Genomic DNA, 21,909 nt, shown 5'->3' with positions numbered 1-21,909 from the left:
AAAGGCACCACCAAGACAGATGCAACCTTTAGGATTGCTGGATTCTGATGTGCAGCCCAGCAGGACCCTGGCACAATCGCCACCCAAGAACATGCGCCTCATGCCTCATTTTATCCCTGTGGGCGACCTATGTGTTCCTTGGCTGGAAACATGAGTCACAAGTTCCCCAACAGGTGCTCCACATGTTTCTGAATGTATGAATAATGCTCACCGCTAGAGCTCTAGACCAGTATTTCCCAAACTGTGGGTCGTCAGGCAATTTATGGTGGGTCACATCAGAGCAATAAACAAAGATGCCTTTACATTTTGGATTTATCTTGTCACATTTGCTGTGTTTACCGAGGTCACATATTAGCCTACCTCTTCTAACAAATTGCTACTTAGCCTTTTAACATGGGGATTGGAATTTATTTTCATTTCTCCAACTGCAAATTGAGACAAGTTTTTAAAGTGAACTACGTGACAATCTTGATGAGGTACCGGGAGTGTGAAAGGAAAGGCTGAAGGGTGTATTTTTTTATTTTCAAACACACAACAAAATTGTAATACCTGTAAACGAACACATATTTCAGAATACATTAGTAGTTAGGAAAGCAAAAATGAAGAACTTTTTTTGTAATCTGAAGTGTGATGGAAACAAAGATGTTAATAGGATCAAAACAAATCAGACACTTTTACTTGGTGATAAGCAAATGATGAATCTTCACTAAACCGGATTTCCACGCAATCACTTGTGTCCTATATAGATTTATCAGTAAAACTGTATGTCTGTGCATAGGTTGTGGCCATTTCAATGGAAAACGTGCTGTCTGTAAATGGCAGTATGCTACTGCACTATGCTTTAGTAATATATTTGAGATACTGTGCTCCAAAATGCACCACCAGCACCATACTACACCCTTGCCACTCTTGTGCTGGATACATTTGCTACACTGCGTGAAGCTAGGACTTTTTACACACCGTATGACTTCAATTATGTAACACTGATGTCAGCACCCCATTGTGAACATTGTTCGTCTGGTGCAAAGGTGCTGAACTATACCCCTAAATCCAGTTTTAAAACAAACCCTTGCAAGTATTCTCAAGCTAGGTTCTGGGTAAACCTTCCTGTAATTTTTGCTAAAAATTGGGTTGCGGTTCTAAAATGTTTGAGAAGCACTGCTCTAGACGATTAACAACTAGTGACAGCCAACATACAGTGGTCGGCAAATAGCCTTTTCACCTGAATTCCTGTGGCTAACCTTTATTCTGGCTCTGCCCAACCTTTATTCTGGCTCGCCCATGAAAAATAGTGTTGTGTGCCATGATTTGGGTTCCTCATTTCGTTTCAAGTATAAGATGTATGTCTGCGAGTTTGTGCCTGGTTACAAGAAAGAGAAGATACCTTTGGATTACCTAATTATCCCTGCATCCTGTGATCTGATCTGCCAACCAGCCAAAGCCCAGCAACAGCCCTTGTAAGACAAGGAGGTTGGCTGTTTCATATACAGACAGTGAACATTATTGGATGCTGCCATGCTCAAGGGAACCAGAGAGAGAATGCATATTTGATAGCTAGTCGCCCCCCCCCCCAAAAAAAAAAAAGTACAACACGTCTAGGAAAAATACAGTTCTGACTGCTTCCCTCAATGGGGACCACTTTGAATCAAGCAGGCCAGATAACTTGAGCCCACTGGCTTATATTTCTGAAAAGAGGAAGACCCTGAAGGTCTGAACAGAGTGGCAAACTAACCTTGGCATTGAAATTACAGATGAACAGTGGAAGTACTGTTGTGCACAAACAGACACGTTGACACCTAATTAGAGACTTTGATTATAAAATATATATATATATATATATCGCACCCATGCTAAACCACACAAAATAGGTCTAGCAGTGGACTCCTCCTGTGCTTGCTGTTGGCAAGAGATGCAAACTTCTTACACTTAGTTTGGCAGTGCCACAAAGGGACAAATTATTTGGGATGCTGTATATGACTGTATTCAAGAGGTGTTGGGCAATGTAGTTAGAGATTGGGGGCCTTACTGAGTTACATCAAGGATGTTGTTGCTTGCATCCATAAACTTAATGCCATGATGCTTCACCAACAAAAAGAAGAGTGGCAATGCATTGGGCGAGAGGGAGGTCCCCTCCACATTGAATTGTCGTTGAAAGACGTCTCATATCATCAGGAACAAGAGGCAGAGAACTGGACAATGATGCCAGCCAAATGTCGACCTAAGGATTTATGGTGCCAGATCGGAATGTATCTGGCTTCAAAGATGACAACAATTTTTTTTTGTAAAGCATTTTATTAATTTTTTAATCAAATAACATACAAGAAAATACAAAAACATCCTTTCCTCCCTCCTCCCATCCCACCCTCACACATACCCAGGTCACCGACCATGCAATTGTTCATTCATTGCAAGTCCATCCTTTCCATAATTTGTCAAATTTCTTAGGGCATCCTCTATTTTTATATATTGCTTTTTCCTGTGTGTAACTCAGATCGATTTCCCTTTCCCAGTCTTTTTTCTTCGGGTCCCTGCATGTCCTTGTCTGCATGCTATCCTCCTCTTAGACAACAAGAACCCCAAATTAATGAGTATTCATTGGTACGAGGTGGCATCAGAGTAGATCAAAATGCCTAGTACGGCCAATGGTGCATTCATCCTATCTCCAGTCCACTGACCACCTCCATCCTATGATGTACCTTCTCCCAAAAGTCTTTGAATATGGGCAGTCCCAAAGGGTATGGAGAAAGAACCCCGATTGCCCACATTATCGCAAACAAGAGGGATCAGGTATTTTCCCAAAAATGTGTACGTGTGACCTAGTGTAGTAAACTCGATATAGGATTTTTAATTGTATTCATTTATAATGGGCTTTAATCACCATCAGCTTGGGGAATTGTAGCGCCTCTATCCAGTCTTCATCCTCCAGCTCACCAATATCAGCCTGCCATTTATTTCTTAGTGTGGCCAAATCTTTTTGGTTATTTCTCATAAGAGTCTGGTATGTAAGCGAGATTTTCTTCTTCTCCACGGGTCTGTTCAATAGCCTATACTCAAGCGAGGAGGGCTTCAGAGTTTCCGCCCCTGCGCAATCCACGTTTTCAAGGCATGAGGCAATTGTAGGTATCTAAATATTTGAGGGTTGCATTTGATATTCTGTTTGAAATTACAAGAATGGTGCAATGCCATTGGTGTCCCACACATCCACAAACATAAAAGTCCCTATTAGATCCCATTGTCCTAAACTTTCAGTGTTGTGACATCTCGTAGTCTTGTACCCAACCATAGTGGGGTCCCGGGAGTTAGCTGCACTTTCCAACCCATCAATCCATGCAGCTCAGGCACAAATCTACTAAAAACCTCGTAGCTCGGAGAGCATCTCTTATCAATTTCCCCCCATAGATGACGTTTGGATAACCTCTCTCTCGCCTATTTATTCGAAACGTTGGATTGGTCAGCAGTGCAAAGGCCCAATCATTAATTATAGATTAACCTGCCACTTCATAGTATGATTTTTTTTTTTTATTAGGGAGGGCTCCTTCATATGAGGAACGCTGTAAGGTAACAAGGGCCATTCTCGGAGTGCCGCCTTCCTGGAGAAGAGTCTGCAGAAGTGCATCTACCACAGGGAAGAAATGTGTAGGCAATCTATAGGGGATATTTTGTAATATGTAAGGAAACCTGGGGAGTGCCACCATTTTATATATTGCCGGCTTTCCCAGCAGGGAGATGGGCAGGCCTTCCCAATGTTTAACGTCCTTCCCTAGGTTCCGCAACAAGGCAGCAATACTATCGTCATAGTGCATAATAGCAGACTTCGATCTCAAAAATTCCAAGCATTTCAAATGTGTCCTTTCAATCTGCAGTGGCAGCAAAAGAACCTGTCTCACCTCCCAGTACGCATTGGGAAAATTAAGGATTTATCCCAATTAATACGCAGTCTAGAGTATTCCCCAAAGAGCTTAAATACTTCCTTAATTCTATCTAGAGTTCAGTCCGGATCTGCCACATATAATAAAACATAATCAGCGTACACTGATATACGCTCTTCCCAAGATGAATCCCACCTCCAACCTGTGTATCATGTCTTACCCATTCCGCTAATAGTTCTATTGTTAATGCAAACAACAACAGCAACAGGGGACATCCCTGGTGTGTTCCTCTATCAGGAATGTATAAGAGAGAACTCCATTTACCTTCACTCTCGCTTGAGGTGCGGTATACAGTAAAAGGATCCAATGAAGAAATTTGGAGACAACTCTAATTTTTGCTTGTACTGCAAACATGTAGGGCTACTCCACTTAGTCAAGTGCTTTATGGGCGTCTAGGAGGGCCACTGCCAACAGCACCTGTAACCCTGTCGCTGCCACCATATTGGTATATAATCTTCTAAGATTAAAGCGTGTAGATGGATGTGGCATAAAGCCATTTTGATCTAGGTGTATCAGGTCTAGTATTACTCCCCTTAGTCTATTCGCCAGTGATTATACCAATGTCTTAGCCTCTACATTGGGCAATGATATGGGTCTATATGGATCCCGTCTATCTACAGGTTTCTCTGGTTTCAGGTAGCCGTCCTTAGATTCCCGGCAGATCCCCTTTTTCATAGGACTTAATGTACATCTTGTGTAGGGAAGGGAAGGTACTACCTTCGCAGCCATATGACGAAAGACTTTCACCGGTAGCCCACTGGAACCCGGGGTTTTCCTCACTTGCAATTGTGCAAGTCCTGTCCTTACTACTTCTGCTAGGTCTGCCTCAAGTTATAGTGCTTTCATCCTGTTCGATTTTCTGCAGGCACAGGCTTTCACAATGTCTTGTAGCTCCAAATCTACATAGCTATGAGTACCCCTATAAACCTCCTGCAAATAGCCTGCTAATGTCTCTGCTATAAGCTCACTAGTTTGTACCTCGTTCCTTCGGGGGTTTATCAAAGCCACTTTATGTGATCTTGTAGCCATCCTAGTTGTCAGCCATACGAGCAGTTTCCCCACATTGTCTTCTCCTTCATGTATCCTTCATTGTCGTGCTTGATATAATAATTTGACTTTGTTTGTTACTACCGCTTTATCTTCTGCTCTTCTCTTTTCTAATTGTCGGGTTATGTCATCCATGTGTGAATGAGCCTGGCTATCTTCTAGTCATCTTATGTCCCTTTTCAAATCTTTGCCTTCTTTGTCCGACCACCGCTTATCTGCCACCTCACCAGCTATTATCTCCCCTCCTAATGTCACTTTATAGGCCTCCCGTAGCACTGTCTCATCCATAACAGTCCCCCTGTTTTCTGTAAAGTAATTATCTGCGAGTTTAGCCAGTCTCTCTACTTCTTCCACCAAGGTTAGTTGCCATGCCGCCATTCACCAGGCATCTGTCTTGCAATATTAGTTTGTATTCTGATCTCGAAGATGGAGTGATTTGAGATACCTCATGCTTTAAATTGGGTACCTACACATATGTGAATTGTCAATGCAGGTGTAAAGATATAGTCTATATGAGAATGTGCATTGTGAGTCTCTGAATAATACGAATAGGCCTTATCAAGAGGGTGTATGGAGTGCTACACATCCACCAATCCCAAAGTCCAGGTGAATCCGCTAAGTTTCCCTGCTAGGTTTTTCCCTCATCTGTTAAGTTTCCCCTCTTCCCTCCAATTTGCAGATAGGAATTCAGTACATTTTGAGGTGGAATCTCCACTGCCAAGCCAGTACATACATTCTATGCTGGAGTTGGAAAGTGGCACTTGCTGCCTGATTCGAATAGTGGAGACCAGGGATGGCAGATGGATCAGCAGTCCACCATCTCACAGATGAAGGCAGCAATTTATCACCCACTCTAGGGAACAAATTAATGCATGATGTGTTAGACCACTGTTAGAAATGGGGTCTTTGGTTGGCAGTCAAGTTACCCCCTATCCAAGCAATAGGTCACACACAATCGAAATTATCCTATGCCCACCCTCTGGTAGCTTGGCACTGAGCAGTCAGGCTTTACTTAGAAGGCAATGTGTAAAGTATCTGTGCAATAAATCATGCAATAACACAGTATAGCACCACAAAAATACGCCACACAGTGTTTAGAAAAATATATATATAGATATATAATATTTATCTGATAAGATGCAGGTCAAAACGATTAAAATGCAATAAGTATATGTTGACATCTCACTGTAAAAGTGATATAAAGTGTCTTTAGTCTTTTAAAAAGCAATCAATGTCTCTTTCAAGCACAAAGTACCTGGTTTACGTTCAAAATCTCTGCAAAGAACCGCAGAGGAGGAGATGCGTGGAAAACAGGGAGGTGTGCATCGATTTCTCAGGCCACTCACGGTAATGCGTTGTTTAGTTTTCACGCAGGGACGGCTGTGCGTCTATTTCGGGCGCTCGGTTGTGGATCCTCTTCGGGTTGCGGGGTTTTCGGACGCCCCAGGGACGATGCATGGATTACCGGTGCTGACAGGACAAAGTCACAGAGGCTGCGTCAATCCGGTGGGCGTTGCGTGGAAATTTCTACTGCACAGCAGGCGCTGCGTCAATTCCTCTCTCGAAGTCGGGCTGCGTCGTTCCGGCTCTGCGTGCGTCGATCCAGTGACCCTTGCGTCGAATTCCCAGTCACTAACCTGCCGCTGCGTCGATCTTCTCGTTGCGAAGCCGGGCTGCGTCGTTCCGGTTCGGCATGCAGTGAATTTTTCACCGCGATGCAGACTCTGCGCCATTTCTGGCAGGCTGTGCATCTATTTTCGCCGCACAACGAATCCTTCCTGTAGAGATGAAGTCTTTTTGGTCCTGAGACTTCAGGGAACAGGAGGCAAGCTCTATCCAAGCCCCTGGATAGCACTTCTCACCACAGCCAGAGAGCAGCAAGGCAGCAGTCCTTCACAGAAAGCAGTCAGGTGAGTCCTTTGGGCAGCCAGGTAGTTCTTCTTAGCAGGATGCAGGTTCTGGTTCAGGTTCTATTCTCCAGGAAGTGTCTTGTCAGGTTGAGTGTCTACCTCAGAAGTGTCTAAATTGGTAGGGTCAGAGACCCTGCTTAAATACCCAAATGTGCCTTTGAAGTGGGGGAGACTTCAAAGGGTGGGTTAGAAGTGCACAAGGTCCCCTTTCAGTTCCATCTTGACTACCAGGGTCCCAGTAGGGGGTGTGGCAGTCCTTTGTGTGAGGGCAGGATACTGTCCTTTGACATGTAAGTGTCAAGACATTCATCCTCCAAGCCCAGGAAGACCCATTCAAAATACAGATGTATGCAAGTGAGGCTGAGTATCCTGAGTTTGGGGTGTGTCTGAGTGAATGCACAAGGGAGCTGTCAACTAAACCTAGCCAGACATGGACTGAAAGGCACAGAAGGATTTAAGTGTAGAGAAATGCTCACTTTCTAAAAGAAGCATTTCTAAAATAGTAATATAAAAGCCAACTTCACCATTAAGCAGGATTTTGTATCACCATTCTGACAATACTAAATATGACATGGCTACTCCTTTCAGATCAGGATCTACCACTCAAACAGTATATGAGGGTAGCCCCAATGCTATCCTGTGAAAGGAGCAGGCCTCACAGCTGTGTAAAAACTAATTTAGGAGTGTTACACTACCAGGACATATAGAACACACATGTTCATGTCCTGACGTATTTACATAGCACCCTCCCTATGGGATACCTAGGGCCTACCTTAGGGGTGACATAGGTAGAAAAAGGGGAGTTTAAGGCTTGGCAGGTACTTTTAAATGCCAAGTTGAAGTGGCAGTGAAACTGCACACACAGACACTGCAGAGGCGGGCCTGAGACATGGTTAGGGGGCTACTTATGTGGGTGGCACAACCAGTGCTGCAGCCCACTAGTAGCATTTAATTTACAGGCCCTGGGCACACGTAGTGCACTTGACTAGGGACTTACAAGTAAATTAAATAAGCCAATTGGGTTTGAGCCAAGGTCACCATGTTTTAAGGAGACAGCATATGCACTTTAGCACTGTTTAGCAGTGGTAAAGTGCACATAGTCCTAAAGCCAGAAAAAGAGAATGAGGAAGGTAAAGTTTGGGGGGTGACCCTGCAGAAAGGCCATTTCCAACATATCCCCCTTCCAGCCTAAAGCCAGGGTAGACTATTCAACACTCTGATGGACTTCCCTGCTTCAGGCAATAGAACATGGACAATGGCCCACTACTATAGGGGCACTTGCCAGTTCTACGCCTTTCTGACTCAGGTAGGCTCCTCTGCCTATACTTTCTGGGGCCACGGAACTGCCCATGGGGAACCCTTCTCATCACCTGAGGGCCCCATCCGTGAAGCGCCTAACTTTAATTCGCTCACAGATGTATCCCAGTAAGCAGACAGTACAGCCATGGCCAACAAAGTGATGTGGCCCGTTCCATTCCTTGGGTCGGACTTCTGTCCCTAACCCAGGGAAAACTCTGCCCCCAAAGACAGAAACCAACAGACGCTACTGACAGCTGTCAGTGTCGAGAGCCAGGCCCCAGACCATCCACTGCTAAGTGGAGACCTTGAGTGGGGCCTTTGGATGAGCTACTCCTCCAGCTGGGGGGCTGGTATGGAGCTCCCAAGGGGCTACTGAAGCATCTCAGAATGGGGGGTGGTAGCCCCAGGGGTCTTGCACCCCTTCTCCATTCTTACCAGTTCAGGGTGGGTCCCTGACACTGGTCACTCAGTCCAGGGTCTGCACCCTGAGGCTGAACAGAGGACAAGGGTGAGTCCTTCCTCACCTTGCCTCCACAATTGAGCTCACGTACTCTCTTCTGGGGAGTGGTACTGCCAGACAACTGAACTGTCAGGGCACCCTTAGGGGTCAACCCTTTCAGTTCTCCTAACACTAGGGGTAGCTCATTCCCCAGAATGCAGTCAATGAGCAGCTATAGACTAACTATGACCCGCCTCTGGGTGACCTCCCCACCCCACTCTTGGGACACCAGGGCCATGGGGCGGAAGAAATCCTCCCCAATGGCTGGAGTCACTCTACACACCTGGCCAGTGTACTGTTCTGGTGACACTAGTCTCTCCACCATCATGGTAAGACTAGCCCCTGTGTCTCTCAGAGCGGTGACTGGGACCCCATTCACTCCCACCTGGTGGAAGTGACTCCCCCACCCTCACGGATCACCAGTTTACCCTCTGAGTCCACCTCCCAACTAAAGGAGATGAAGGTATGGTCTACAACCTGCCCCTGGGTACCACTTTCCCCGAAGGCCACATTGGCCACCCCTGTAGAGGTCCCACCAGGGGTGATGTCTTTGGACAGACAGAGTCCCCTTTCCTGTGTCCTAGCTGGGAACACTCAAAGCAGTGGGGTTGGGAATGGGATGCTTTGGGCCACCGCCCACCAGAACCACCACCCTGTTTCTCAGATGGGGCCATGGGAACCTTGCCTCCCCACTTATTCTAGGACTTGTCTGGGTCACCTCTAACCTCCCCCTCACTCTGTTGGGGGGGAACCCGAACCACCCTTCTTGGGGTCACTCCCAGGTACCTTTTTGGACAGTCTGGTGCTAGTCCAGAGGTCCACCTCCTCAGCAAGCTTCCTAGGATCAGTCAGCTTACTGTCAACCAAGTGCTGGCGCAACTCTGTCAAACAAAGACTGAGTATATGCTCTCTCAGAATTAAATTAAATAACCCTGTGTAAACATCTACTTTGCTGCCTTGCACCCATCCATTAAGTGCCTTATTGGAGAAATCAGTACAACTTACCCCCCAAGTTTGTGTGAAGAGTTTGGTGCTGCCCCTGAACCTCTGACAGTATTTCTCAGGAGTCAGACCAAACTTGGCAAGTAAAGCGGCTCTCATGGGTGAATATATGTTTTGATCCCTAGGATCCAGTGTAAGAAGTGTATCCCTCCCCACAGCTGGTACATACCACCACAAGGCCGGCCCCCATTGCTCTACACGAACCCCATGAGCCCTGAGTGCAACTTCATAAGCAGCCAGCCACTTATCAATGTCATCCCCCACCACATAACTGGGCACAACATTTTTAGGTATGCAAACCTTTCTTTCGCCAGCAGGCTCTACATGTATGCTGCCACCATTACAGCTGGACTCAGACAACTTTACCTTAAGATCCAGCTCCTTGAGACTCAGTTCATGAGCCAACAAACGTTTCTTTTCAGCCGAGACTCTCTCAGCTGCAGCCTCAGCTCTCCTCTCTTCTGCCTCTCTTTGAGCTTTCCTTTCTTCTGCCTCCATGTATAACTTTGCCATTTGCAGTTGAAATTCTCTCTCCTCCCTCCTTTGCTCTGCGGTCAGGCCACGGTCAGAGACACTGCTCCCTGGTTTACCAGGAGGCACGATTCCAGGGGGAACGCCCCCTACTACTGGTAAGAAATTCTCTGAGGGGCCAACATCTGGACCCTCTGCCTCAACATTCTCCTCAGAATGGGCTTCTGCCCAGACCCTCAGCGCCTTTTGGAATACCTCCCATCTGGAAGCCTCCTCTACATTTGTGTAGATGAGGGATATCAACTGCGCTTTCCTAGGAGCCTTAGCCTACATTAAACACTACTTATTTTGAAGCACAATACAACGCCTTTGAAGTAGAGGGGGGTGAAAATTGACTATTATCTGTTCTCTTGTGCATTAGAAATAAAGGTTCACAGTTGATGTGAGCCTATGGTGCTCTGATCTCAAATGTACTGCTGTGGTCCTCCTGCTGCTCTGGGACTTGTGGTCAGTCTAGTTGAAAAAGACATAGTGGGGGACTACATGAGGCTCAAGAAATGTCACAACCTGAAAGACAATGAGGGTGGAAGCAAAAGCAGGTGTTTCTGCTGTTATTCGTTGACTAGCAAGTGGGGCAGGCAAAAGGGTGCCTCTGGAAAACTTGAACAGTTAACCGTCCCTTTCTACACCCCTCCCCCCCCGAAGAGCAGATGCTTGTGGACATAGGAGATGAAAGGAATGGTTAATGGGAAACCAACATACAGGTGGGGATGTACAGCAGTTAAACAGGGCCTGCAGATGCAGTATTCAAAAGTGAAAAGACAGTGCAGGTGGGAGGCAGCCCACATAAGGAGTGGCCCAGCTGGATTCCTGCACCAGTATATGGGAGATGCAGATGCACCTTCACAATGAACACATACAACCAAGGCAGCAAGAAAAAGCGCTGGCCATTTTGATTGGATGTGCACCTCCGCTCAAGATTTACAGGGTAATTAGAAAATGAACCTGTGGATGTGGCCTGGCCAACAGGATATAGCCCTTGAGTGCCAAACCAGCCCGTAAAAAAATCCTGCACAAGCCTAACATAAATTTTCGCCCCCTATAGCAGATGTAGGGAAGCAGACGGGATCTGGTGACATGTGGCCCCATTCACTGGGTCCCCTATGAACATTAAGGTGACAGAAAAGAGTCAACAATCGAGGGCCTATCAGGGTTCAGATGGGGCCATGTGGCAGTGGGTCTCCCTGGCAGTGGATTGGGGAATGCTGCCCAACCTAACTGGTGTAAGGCGATCCTGGCGAGCATAGAGGCCCGCTGGGAGGAGGGGCACCCCGCTGAGAGGAGCCCCCGGCAGGAGTGCAGGCAGTGCGGACCACTATTGTGATCCAGCACTGCAGGCGCTGCCCACCTCCAGGGCCTCACAGAGCAGGCTGTACCTTCCAGGTGCTGGCGGAGGAGTATCAGCGAGGCAGGCAATGACAGGAGATGTGTTGGAGCTACTCCAGCCCATGCTGGTGGCAGCCATGACCAGTAACAGGGCCCCGGGGAACATTAACACATGAAGGGGGCCCACCCAGCCTTGGCTGCCCCCACTGGTGATTAATTATTGAACAGTGAGTAGCAGGAGCGGTATTCAGACCTGAGGCCGGGGCTTGGAAATGGTCAGCCCGCCAGACTTAGCTTCAGAGAGGCAGACCAGGAAATGGGAGCTGCACACTGCAAGGGATGGCATGGTTGGGCCACGACCGGCCCCTGATCCTGCTTGAGCAGCAGGAGGGGCCACAGAAAAGTGAAGGTGACCCTGCTATCAGGGATGCAGATATTGGTGCAGCACTGAGAGGCCCTACAACATAGTGGGGTGCTTCATGGGGTGTATGGGGCCACACCACAGATGGGCCGATCTATCGCTCCTGCAAAACATGAGCTCATCGAACCGCAGGCAAGAGGTCCTGGCTTGTCGCTACTGAGTTAACACTACAGGTGCAGAGTGTTTAGGGCCTACTCGCAGTGGAGCACAATCCCAGAGGCCAAATAGACTTTTTCTGTGTGGACTGTCGCACTGGGGCTGCAAGAGCATCAGCAGTAGTGCCCTAAGAACGAGAAAGTGGAAGTTGGGAACAAATCCAGATAACGCTGGTAAGGGATGGGCTGCTGCACACAGATGCAGATCATGATTAAGGACATTCCTGTGCACTTGCACTCCACAAACACTATCACTCAATATACTACTCTGCAACAGCCAACCCAGAGACTTACACAGCAAGGGTGGGTGGTCAACGCAGAAGGCTGCCAAGATAGGGAGTAGGAGCCCACCAGCCTCTTGGATTTCCTATCCGGGGGTGAGGAAGGGAATGCACCATGGGAGGTCGAGCCTTAGACAACCAAACTCTCAGGGGTGGGGTGTTGGCTGGGGAAACTAGGATCACCAAGGGCAGGGCGATGGCGGCTGCAATTATCCTGTTCAAGGGAGCCCCTGTGCTAGGCTTGGACCAAGTTCCCAGCAGGACATTGGTCAATGCTTCATTGAAGGGCAATAGGGGTTCTGAGGAGGAAGCCCCAGGCTGAAGCACTTCAGTCAAGAGGTTAGTCTTGACTGCCACAGAGGGAAGTTCAAAGTCAAGGAACTCCGCTGCCTTCTTCACCACCATTGCATAAGATGATCTCTCATCCATAGCCATGGTGAGTGGAGAGTGCAAGTCAGTGTTCAGGCCACTGGCATCTCCTAGCTGCTCATAGCCGTTCAATGATGTTGGGGTCTCTAACTGGTATTTTAAAGGATCCAATGATCCCTCCCACTCTTCCTCCATGTCTGACTTCCCCGGAAAACTCTCAGGCAACGACCTCGGATCAACGGGCTTTGCTGGCATCTGAACCAACACTGTTCTAACTCATCGGGGATGAGAATGTGGCTGGTGCCGCAGGTGGGCACCAACAGCGACGGTGCTGGACGGGAGGTCACATTGGCAGGACCGGCGCCGGTTCGGGTCCATGATCGGATCCATGAGGCCCCATCGGAGCTGAGGCTGAAGTAGTCAGCGAAGAGCATGAGCCTCCTCCGATCCCACAGGGCCTAAAGGCACTGCAGAGGTGTCAGCCAGCTCAAATATGGGGCGCAATACCTCGTAAAAGTCCTTAACTTGAGTAGAGGTCACCCCTGACTTCCGAAAATTGGGGGATGGGGATGTGCGGAGTCGATCTGGCAACAACTTCTCAGAACTGTGCCTGGAATGCCAATGCGCCAAGTTTATCACGTCAGCCGACAGACGAGGAGAAGTCCTTTTTGACTTCTTATGTTTCTTGTGGCTCTTCCCCAAATGTCCAGCAGACTTTGAGTGAGAAGAAGAGGGGTTGGGACTCCTGGAGCAGTCCCACCACCTTCTTCTCGATCAGGACTAAGATTTCTTAGGAGCCATGCTCATTGGCAGTCCAGGCATGACTTCGAATCATGGTCGCACTCGAGACATCATAAGCACACATGGTGCAGGTCTGTTACAGAGATGATGCAGTGACAGCACCACATGGCTTAAACCCTACCTTCCTAGATGATATTTCTAGACACACAGGAAAAAAATATGACAACATGTTGAAAACAGCCTGTCAATGAGAGACAGTGGGGTAGCACTTCTCCAGATCACACTAACTGGCGTGTAAAGAAAAGAACTGCCGTTCGTGCGCCTTGCTGGCACCTATATAGGTGACCGCAACATCACTTCTGGCTCCAACAAAGCTGATGACAGACAGAACCAAACAAAGCCCTCCAATGGCGCTCAGGGGTACAGCTCAGGCAAAAGTTTCCGGATTCAGTATAAAGTATGGGGAATTCCAAGGTAAAGAATCTGCAGCTAGAAGTCTCTATTAGATGTCTATGATCACTCACGGGGAACTGGAGCATTGAGTCGAGGATGCTGAGTGTCATTACCACCATAGAAACATCCGCGCCTTGGCTTTCCCAGACAGAGCAGAAGGGACCTCCACTGAAAGATTCCTCAAGGACTGGGTGCGGACAGAGCTAAAACCACAATGACTGTCTGACTTTTTTTTGTGGTGGAGCAGGGGGCGCATAGGGCTCTGGTCCTCTACCCCCTCCCCCTTGCCCACCACCACCTGGGGCCCTGCCCACAGCAATTATTGCCAAAATACTAAATTACTGCGACAAGGACAGTGTTCTTTGAGCCACCAGTGAGCAGGTTATCCCCGTTCTTCTGGAGCAGCAAGATAGCCATTTACCCAGACTACACTAAAAAGGTGCAGGAGCAACGAAAATCCTTCTTAAGCATAAAGCAAAAGCTAAGGGTGCTACAACTCAAATACATGCTCCTGTACCCAGCAAGACTGAGGGTCATCTCCCAAGGAAAGCCTCACTTCTTCGACCACCCTGACAAGGTATGGGAATGGCTAGAACTCTGGGACAAGACAGCAGTGCTCCATCCAGGGGGAAGTTAGCAGCGTAACCAGGGATTCCAGACACCACTGGGCCCCCACGCAACCGATCCACACAGGATAATTCAAACGCCCTTCTTTGGGCTCTCAGAAAATAACGATCAAGGAAGATGGGGCCATGCAACTACACAGCTCAGAAGCACAGGATATGGAGTTGGATGATGGGACTCAGCCACCTGAGACTGGAGCAGAGACTGGGGCATCAGGCCCTGCACTGGACTTTGCCCCAGACACCATGGTTGCCCCAGAGATGGGAAATTAAGATGACTGAGGATGATTGCTACCCCTAGAAAGAGCTGCTCGGGTTTGTGAGTTGAATGACAGGGAGAGCCAAAAGTTTCTGGAAGCTAGTCTGACTCTCAGCTGGTGTGTGACATATAGCAGCTGTGAACTGGGATGTTGGGTGGCGGAGGGTGGTGACATTACACAGGGGCGCTATGGTAGGATAGTCAGACAGGTATACCAGACCTGCTGGGCAGGACTGCTGCAGCAGAAGTGTGGGGAAAGGGATTAAGCATTGTGTGCAGGTGTGAGTGGCTGGCCAGGCTGATGGCCAGTTGAACAAGTTAGCCAGTCCCTGTTGGATAGGCAAGTCCTGGCACATGCAATGGGTGGGCATTGATAGATGAAAGGCTGAGCTATGTTTGTCCATGGGTGTGTGTGGGGGGGGGTGTTTGGTTTGAGCTGTTTAAATATGTTGTTGTTCAGATAGCAGCTGAGAGTGGGTGTGATTCATGGGGGCGCTCAAGCAGGTTCACTTCATCTATGATGTGGGGTGCCTACAGAATTGTGACCTGGAATGTCAGGGGATAAGGTACCTACATCAAGAAATACAGGGTGCTCACCTTCTTGAAGAGACATAAGATCAGTGTAGCGTGCTTGTAGGATATTCATTCGTACGATGTACGGGCTAAGCAGCTGACAAAGAAGTGGCGGGACAGGTTTTTCACTCCTCTTACTCTACATATGCCAGGTGGGGACACTAATCCGGATAGGTCCAGTGCTGCCATTTACCCTAACATACATGGGGATGTATGTGGGAGGGAGGTATGTGCTGCTTCGGAGGACCCTTGATGGGAGAAAGTTGACAATACTGAACACTTATGCCCCCAACATCAATGGCCCGCCTTCTTTTTGTCCACGTGGACCCGGTAATGCAGGAGGCAGAATCACCCCTTATATTGCTAGGAGACTTTAACTGCGTGCTAGACGGCACTTTAGATCGAACACCACCCATGGAGGGTATGAAACCTCATGACTGCTACACTTAGTGGAGTAATGCAGAATATGGGCCTGGTGGACATTTGGTGCGAGAGTCACAGGGCATACATGAGCCATTCCCTGACTCACAACACCTACAGTAGATTAGAGTGGATACTAGTGGCTGGGATTCCATGGGCTGAGGACATTGAGATGAGACACTTGGCTTGCTTCCTGTCTGATCAATCCCCTGTCAGCTGCACGTTGCAAGGGGAAGGCCCTGACATAGAGTGAGGTGACATGGAGAATGCCAGTAGATATCCTTATATCCTTATCCGATGGGGAAGAAGGCGCTCTCAAGGATGTTGACGGACTACATGGAGGTCAATGGGGGGGTTCCACGGCACACAGGGCCACGGATTGGAAGGCCCTTAAGGCAGTGCTCAGGGGAACCTGCCTGGGTCTGACCTGCAAGATGTGATGACAGCTGCAGGTGGAACAAGGGAGAGAAGAGTCAGAGCTGGCGGGGGATCAGTCCCTTCCCAACACATGCAGAAGGGAACAGGGGGAGAGCAGATTTTTAGGACCACCTAGACAAATTCACATTGAAGCAATATAGACAGAAGCTGCACAGGGAAGGCAATAAACTGGGCAGGCCATTGGCCTGGATTCTGCAGAAGGAACACTTGCCACCTCTGATGACACACTTGCTGACATCGGAGGGCAACAGTGTTACCACCACAGCAGGCATAGTGATTGAGTTCCAGGATCATCTACAGCAGGTGTATACTGCAGACCCCGAAATAGATACGGACTGCTAAAGGCCATTCTTAGAGGTCCTGGGGCTGCCCAAACATAGGGCCACAGCTGCCAAACCACAAGATGAACCCATAGACCTAGAGGAGCTGGGGGTGGCGTTACATATGCTGCTGCGGGCCAAGGAGCTGGGTGGAGAGGACTTCCCTGCTGAGTTTTACCAGGCCATCTCAGCAAACCTTTTACAGGGCTTACTTGAGGTCTTCCATGAGGCTCAAGACAAAGGAACACAGCTGCTGACTAGGAGAGAAGGAGAGATTTGTATGCTGGGAGGCGTCAAGGCCAACCACGTGGCGTACAGGCTGCTTACCATGATAAATTCAGACATGAAGGTCCGGTGTAAGCTGTAGGCCAACCGATTGGGCCTCCATATGACCAGCCTGGTCCATGAGGATCAGTGCAGTTTTATCCTCGGTCGGAATACCCGGATGAACCTAAGGCGCTTATCCCATGTTATGCACAAAGATGAGTACTGTGAAGACAAAATGACATTGGTCTCCACTGACTGAGAAAAGGCCTTTAATACAGTGAACTGGGGTTATCTGCTCTGGTCCTATGGACCATGGGATTCAGACCCCATTTAAGAGGGTGGGTCCGGTTATTGTACTCTAACACAGTGCTAGAGTGCGTGTTGGACAGAGTCGCTCAGAAAAATGGGACCTGTGCTGAGGAACGCGTTAGGGTTGTCCCCTCTCGCTGTTCCCGTTTGCTCTTGTGATGGAGCCCTGGCAGCCCATTTGCACCAGGAGCTGCAGGAATGGGGTATACGCTTGGGAAATGTTCAACATATTGTCTCGATGTAAGCGGACAAAGCATTAGTCTATCTTTTCTCTGCCTTGTGTCTTACTGACAATCCTAATGCGCCTGTTGGATGAGTTATGGGTCCTTTCCGAGTTCAGGCTCAATCGTGCTAAGTCTTTGTTGTTCCCCTTGAGTCCCTGGTTGGAATACTGTGGACTGCCGCCCGAACATTTGGTTGCTCTTTAAAATACTTGGAAATCATGGTGGTGCATAATAGGACACAACAACCGAATCTCAACATGGGCAGGGTGCTGAACTCATTGAAGGCCTCAGTGACATTCTGGAATACACTCCCCCTGTCTTTGACGGGCAGGGTGGCCATCTCAAGGGTGGTGCTCCTACAGCGCTGCTTATATGTCCTGCATAATTCTATTTGGCCCATGCTAGCAAGAGATCATCACCTTCTTGTTGTGGACGAGCAGACATACTAGGGTAGTCCTGGCTATGCTGACTAAACAATATGAGGAGGTTGGACTGGAGACCCTCCAGCCACGGCTGGACTTTTATAGTCATACTACACATTTGCAGCACACGGCGATGGGTGAAGGCAGGGGATAGTTGGGGGAAGAATCTGCTGCCAGGGACGGTTGGGGTAGCCCAGCTACCAGGGATGTTAAGGGGGGGAGTGGGTGTCGCTGGTGACTTGCCTTATGTAGTGCAACAGACTTCAAGAATATGGAAATGCTTTGTAACAGCGCTGTTGAGGCGTGCCCCATTCCACTGAGAACTACTGATATGGATTCTGGCACCAATCAGGCAAATGGCAGCCAATAGGTCCTTTTAAGCATGGAGGGAGGACGGCTGTACCATACTGGGGGCTTTGTACCCTGAAGAGAATTTCATCGCTTTCAAGGAGGCAAGAGCGGAGTTGGCACTGGGAATTGGTCACTTCTTATTTATTTATTTTGACTTTTGTAGATATTGTTATATATATGTATATTATAAACCTGAAAGGTATCCTGGCGCTAGAGCAGTCAACCTGGAGTCAAACAGCAGCCAGAAGGAGAGAGAGACAGTTGTAATGAATGTAGAAAGACCTCCTAAACCGTAGAAGATCAGTTGAAGGCCTAAGACAGGTTGGAAGTCTATTCGAGAGCTGGGCAGCCATCACTGAGAAGGCACGACCTCCCTGCCTGGTATTCTTGGAACTGGGAATACAAACAAAATTAGCTGATGAGGAGCCGAGGTGTCTCCCCGCCCGGAGCATATTTTTGGAATGCATTCTGAAGCGGATTGGGCAGCCGCCCTGAAGAGCCTTGAAGACAATCCAGGGGGCTTTAAAGGCAATTCTTTGCCTGATTGGGAGTCAATGAAGCTCCTTCAGTGCATCCGATGCAGATGACCTACGAGGCTTATCCAGAGCCAGTTTGGACTGCAGCGACCTGGACTCTGTGAAGCTTTCGCAGCAAAAGGACTGGAGCTCCTAAAAAGGAGAGCATTTGAGTAAGCCAGCTTACTTAATATCATGCTGCGTACAAATCAGGGTTTTGGCAGAGGGAAAAGTTTCCACAAACTTCATAAAAGTGAAAAACATAACCCAGCTGTTTTAGTGACGTGACATTCCAAGGATAACTTGCTATCAAAAGTGACTGCCATATTACGGACCGAGTTTGAGGGAGATGGTTCTTCCTGAGTAGGCAAGGCCAAAAACTGGTTGGAAGAGTTAAAGGGATTTTGTTAGCAGAACAGCACCAGAGATCTGTTTTGACTCAATTCAATTTAAATCAGTTAGCATTTAGTCAAGTAGCAATGCCTTTTGTGCAGTTGTGGAAGGTCGTAATCTCTATCTGGTGGCCACTGTCCAGTGCCAGAATTAGCTTGGTGTTATCAGAGTAGTTAACTAGATGGATATTGAACGTTTTATTAAGGGTCACCAGAGGTCATAGAAATGATAAACAGAATGGGGCTAATGGCCAATCCATGAGGGACACCATACTTGAAATTCCTAAAAGCAGAGTGGTAAGGAGGTAGAGTAATGGCCTGGAGTTGCTCTGACAAGTAGGAAGACATCCAGCTCAGGGCAGTGCCCCTTGTCCCGGCCATGGCAAGTCTTTCCAGGAGGATACTGTGATTTACTGTTTCAAAGGCGTTAGACAGATCTAACAAAATCTGAATCGTTGATCTGCCACCATTAGCTGGCATTCGAAGCTCATCCATGGCCGTGAGAAGGGCAGTTCCCATTACATGCCCAGGTCTAAATCCAAACTGTTCCTTTTTCTAACTGAGAATGAAGTTCTAGATAGTGAGAGAGGCTTTTGCTGTAATGTCTTTCCAGTAGCTTAATCGGAAAAGGCAACAGAGAAATTGGCCTGTAGTTGCCAGGGATGGTCAGATCTAGGGAAGTTTTTTGAAGGCAGGGAAGACAATAGCTTTTTTCCACGTTTGTGGAACTGTACCCATATCTAGAGACTGATTGCAAATCTGTCCCAGCAAAGGGAAGGATTCCTCTGCCAGATCTTTCCAAATCCTATTAGGGAAGGGATTAAGCGTGAAGACTAAGGATATGGAGTTAGCTACGGAGCAAAAATCATCAACTGACATAGTTTCAAACTTCTCCAGACTACATTTAGGGCTAACCGAAGGGTTAGGTGAGTCGAAAAGACTGCAAAACACAAGAGGGAGGGATTCCAAGAATGAGCTGCCATTTAAAATTCCAAATACAGAGAGACTAATCAGATGAGGGGGACTGTTAATGTCCTCCAAGATTATATTTATTTTTTCCTCAAAAAATAATGCAAGGTCACCACATAATTCATGGGACGGGGAAATTCTCTTTTCAAGCAATCTGGATTAGACACCTCTCGTATAATATCAAAGGCCTTCTTAGTATTGTGGAGTGCAGTGAGAATAGCTGTGGTGTAGAAGTCTGCTCTGCAGCCTTGATCTCTTTCTTCTATTTATGTGAGGAGGATTTTAGCTGTATCTAATCCTGCTCTTTTTGAGATCTGTACCATTTCCACTCGGCTCGTTTACAAGCTACCTTAATTGCTTTAAGGAGGCGCTGTACCAAGGGACGAGTTCGCTTCCTTCTTTATTGCAGTGGGATTTCAAGGTCGAGAAGCTTGAGAATCTTTTCTTCCATGACTGTGTCATTTTCATTTACTGATCTGTCTTGGGCAAAGGAGGCAGACAGGTTGCTAGGACCTGCTTTGTGTATGCCATGCTCTGTTAGTTATTGAGATGGTTTCTGCCTTTTGACAGGCAAGATTTTGCTTGCGTAGAGATGGAAAGTGATCAAGGCATGGTCAGACCAACAAAGCGCAAAGATGTCTAAGATAGAGACCAACTTCTCAAGGCAAAGATAAGGTATAGAGTATGACCACTGGATTGAGTGGGGCCAGAGACCATCTGGTGCAGACCTAGGATATTGCAAGAACTGCAGAAATCTTTAAAAGCAGAAGCGGGGGAACCTCCTCCACCCACATATTAAAATCCACAAGAATGAAGATATTAGAGTGGGCCAAAACGACATTAGAGATTATCCTTATTAGAGGTTATAATTGGAATGCCAGGAGTACGGAAGCACAATAAACCTGATAATACGCAACCTTTCTGAGACTTGAGAGAGAAACCCATACTGTCAAGAGTTAGGGACACCACATTCAAGCAGTTCTTTGAAATAATTCCTACTCCTCCCCTGTATATTGGCACATGGCTTGTGGAGAATACTGTAACCCATAAGGGAAGCCCAGGCCAAGATATTGCACCATGGGGATTTAGCAGGGGTTGCCAAACAGGCCTGGCCATCCTTCCCTGAAGTGCCTTGAACCACCCACATCCTAGGGATCTTGCTGTCTTGCAGGGCGGGCAGGCACCTGATATCCCTATTATACAAAACCAAAGTTGGCCGACACAGCGGACAGGATGCCGCAGACTTGTGGAGCCAAGGGTGCCAACTTAGGGGCCCTGCTGGATGATGGAGACTGAGCTCAAGCCTGTTCCACTAGTCACTGTTGGCTGCAATAAAGAAAATGTAGAAATGTGTAAACTGAATAACAGAAGTAGAAGGGCAAAAGAAAAATGAGCAACAGGCCTTTAGTCGTGAAGTTATAAATCTGTAGGATTTGGTGCATGTTTCTATTCTAGATAGCATTCTTTGCAATTATAGATTTTAATAATTTATACAGAGAGCACTAACATTTACCAATTTCTGTGCTAACATTAAAAAAATTCAAAAGGAATAGCCGCATTCACATACGTGTCAGTGAAAGCAATTTTTACTGCAAAATTAATTTTTTTTAAATTGCAAAACATTTCAAACATAATTAATAGGTGTGTGTGTGTGTGTGTGTGTGTGTGTACAAAGATTTGTAGCACAATATTCACAAATACTATGTTGAATAAGTAATCCATGACTGCCGCTCCACCCGGATCCACGTAATCCAAAGAGGGTCCAGGATTTACGAATCCTGTTATTAATTATTCAACGCTCTACTGCTATACTTGGCCAGAGGCCACACGTTGGTGGGTTGAGAGCAGGGCCAGGCCTCTGTCC

At 47.5% G+C, this 21,909-nt stretch overlaps 1 protein-coding gene across 1 annotated transcript in view; it reads right to left on the bottom strand.

Moving 5' to 3' along the window:
• RMC1 (regulator of MON1-CCZ1) overlaps positions 1–21,909 on the bottom strand; it is a 219,715-nt gene that overhangs the window by 186,459 nt on the left and 11,347 nt on the right. The gene's annotated exons all lie outside the window — the stretch shown is intronic.

Source organism: Pleurodeles waltl, chromosome 2_2 (assembly GCF_031143425.1).
Source record: "Pleurodeles waltl isolate 20211129_DDA chromosome 2_2, aPleWal1.hap1.20221129, whole genome shotgun sequence".
NCBI classification, from domain to species: Eukaryota; Metazoa; Chordata; class Amphibia; order Caudata; family Salamandridae; genus Pleurodeles; species Pleurodeles waltl.
This window is presented reverse-complemented; position numbering and strand designations above follow the sequence as displayed.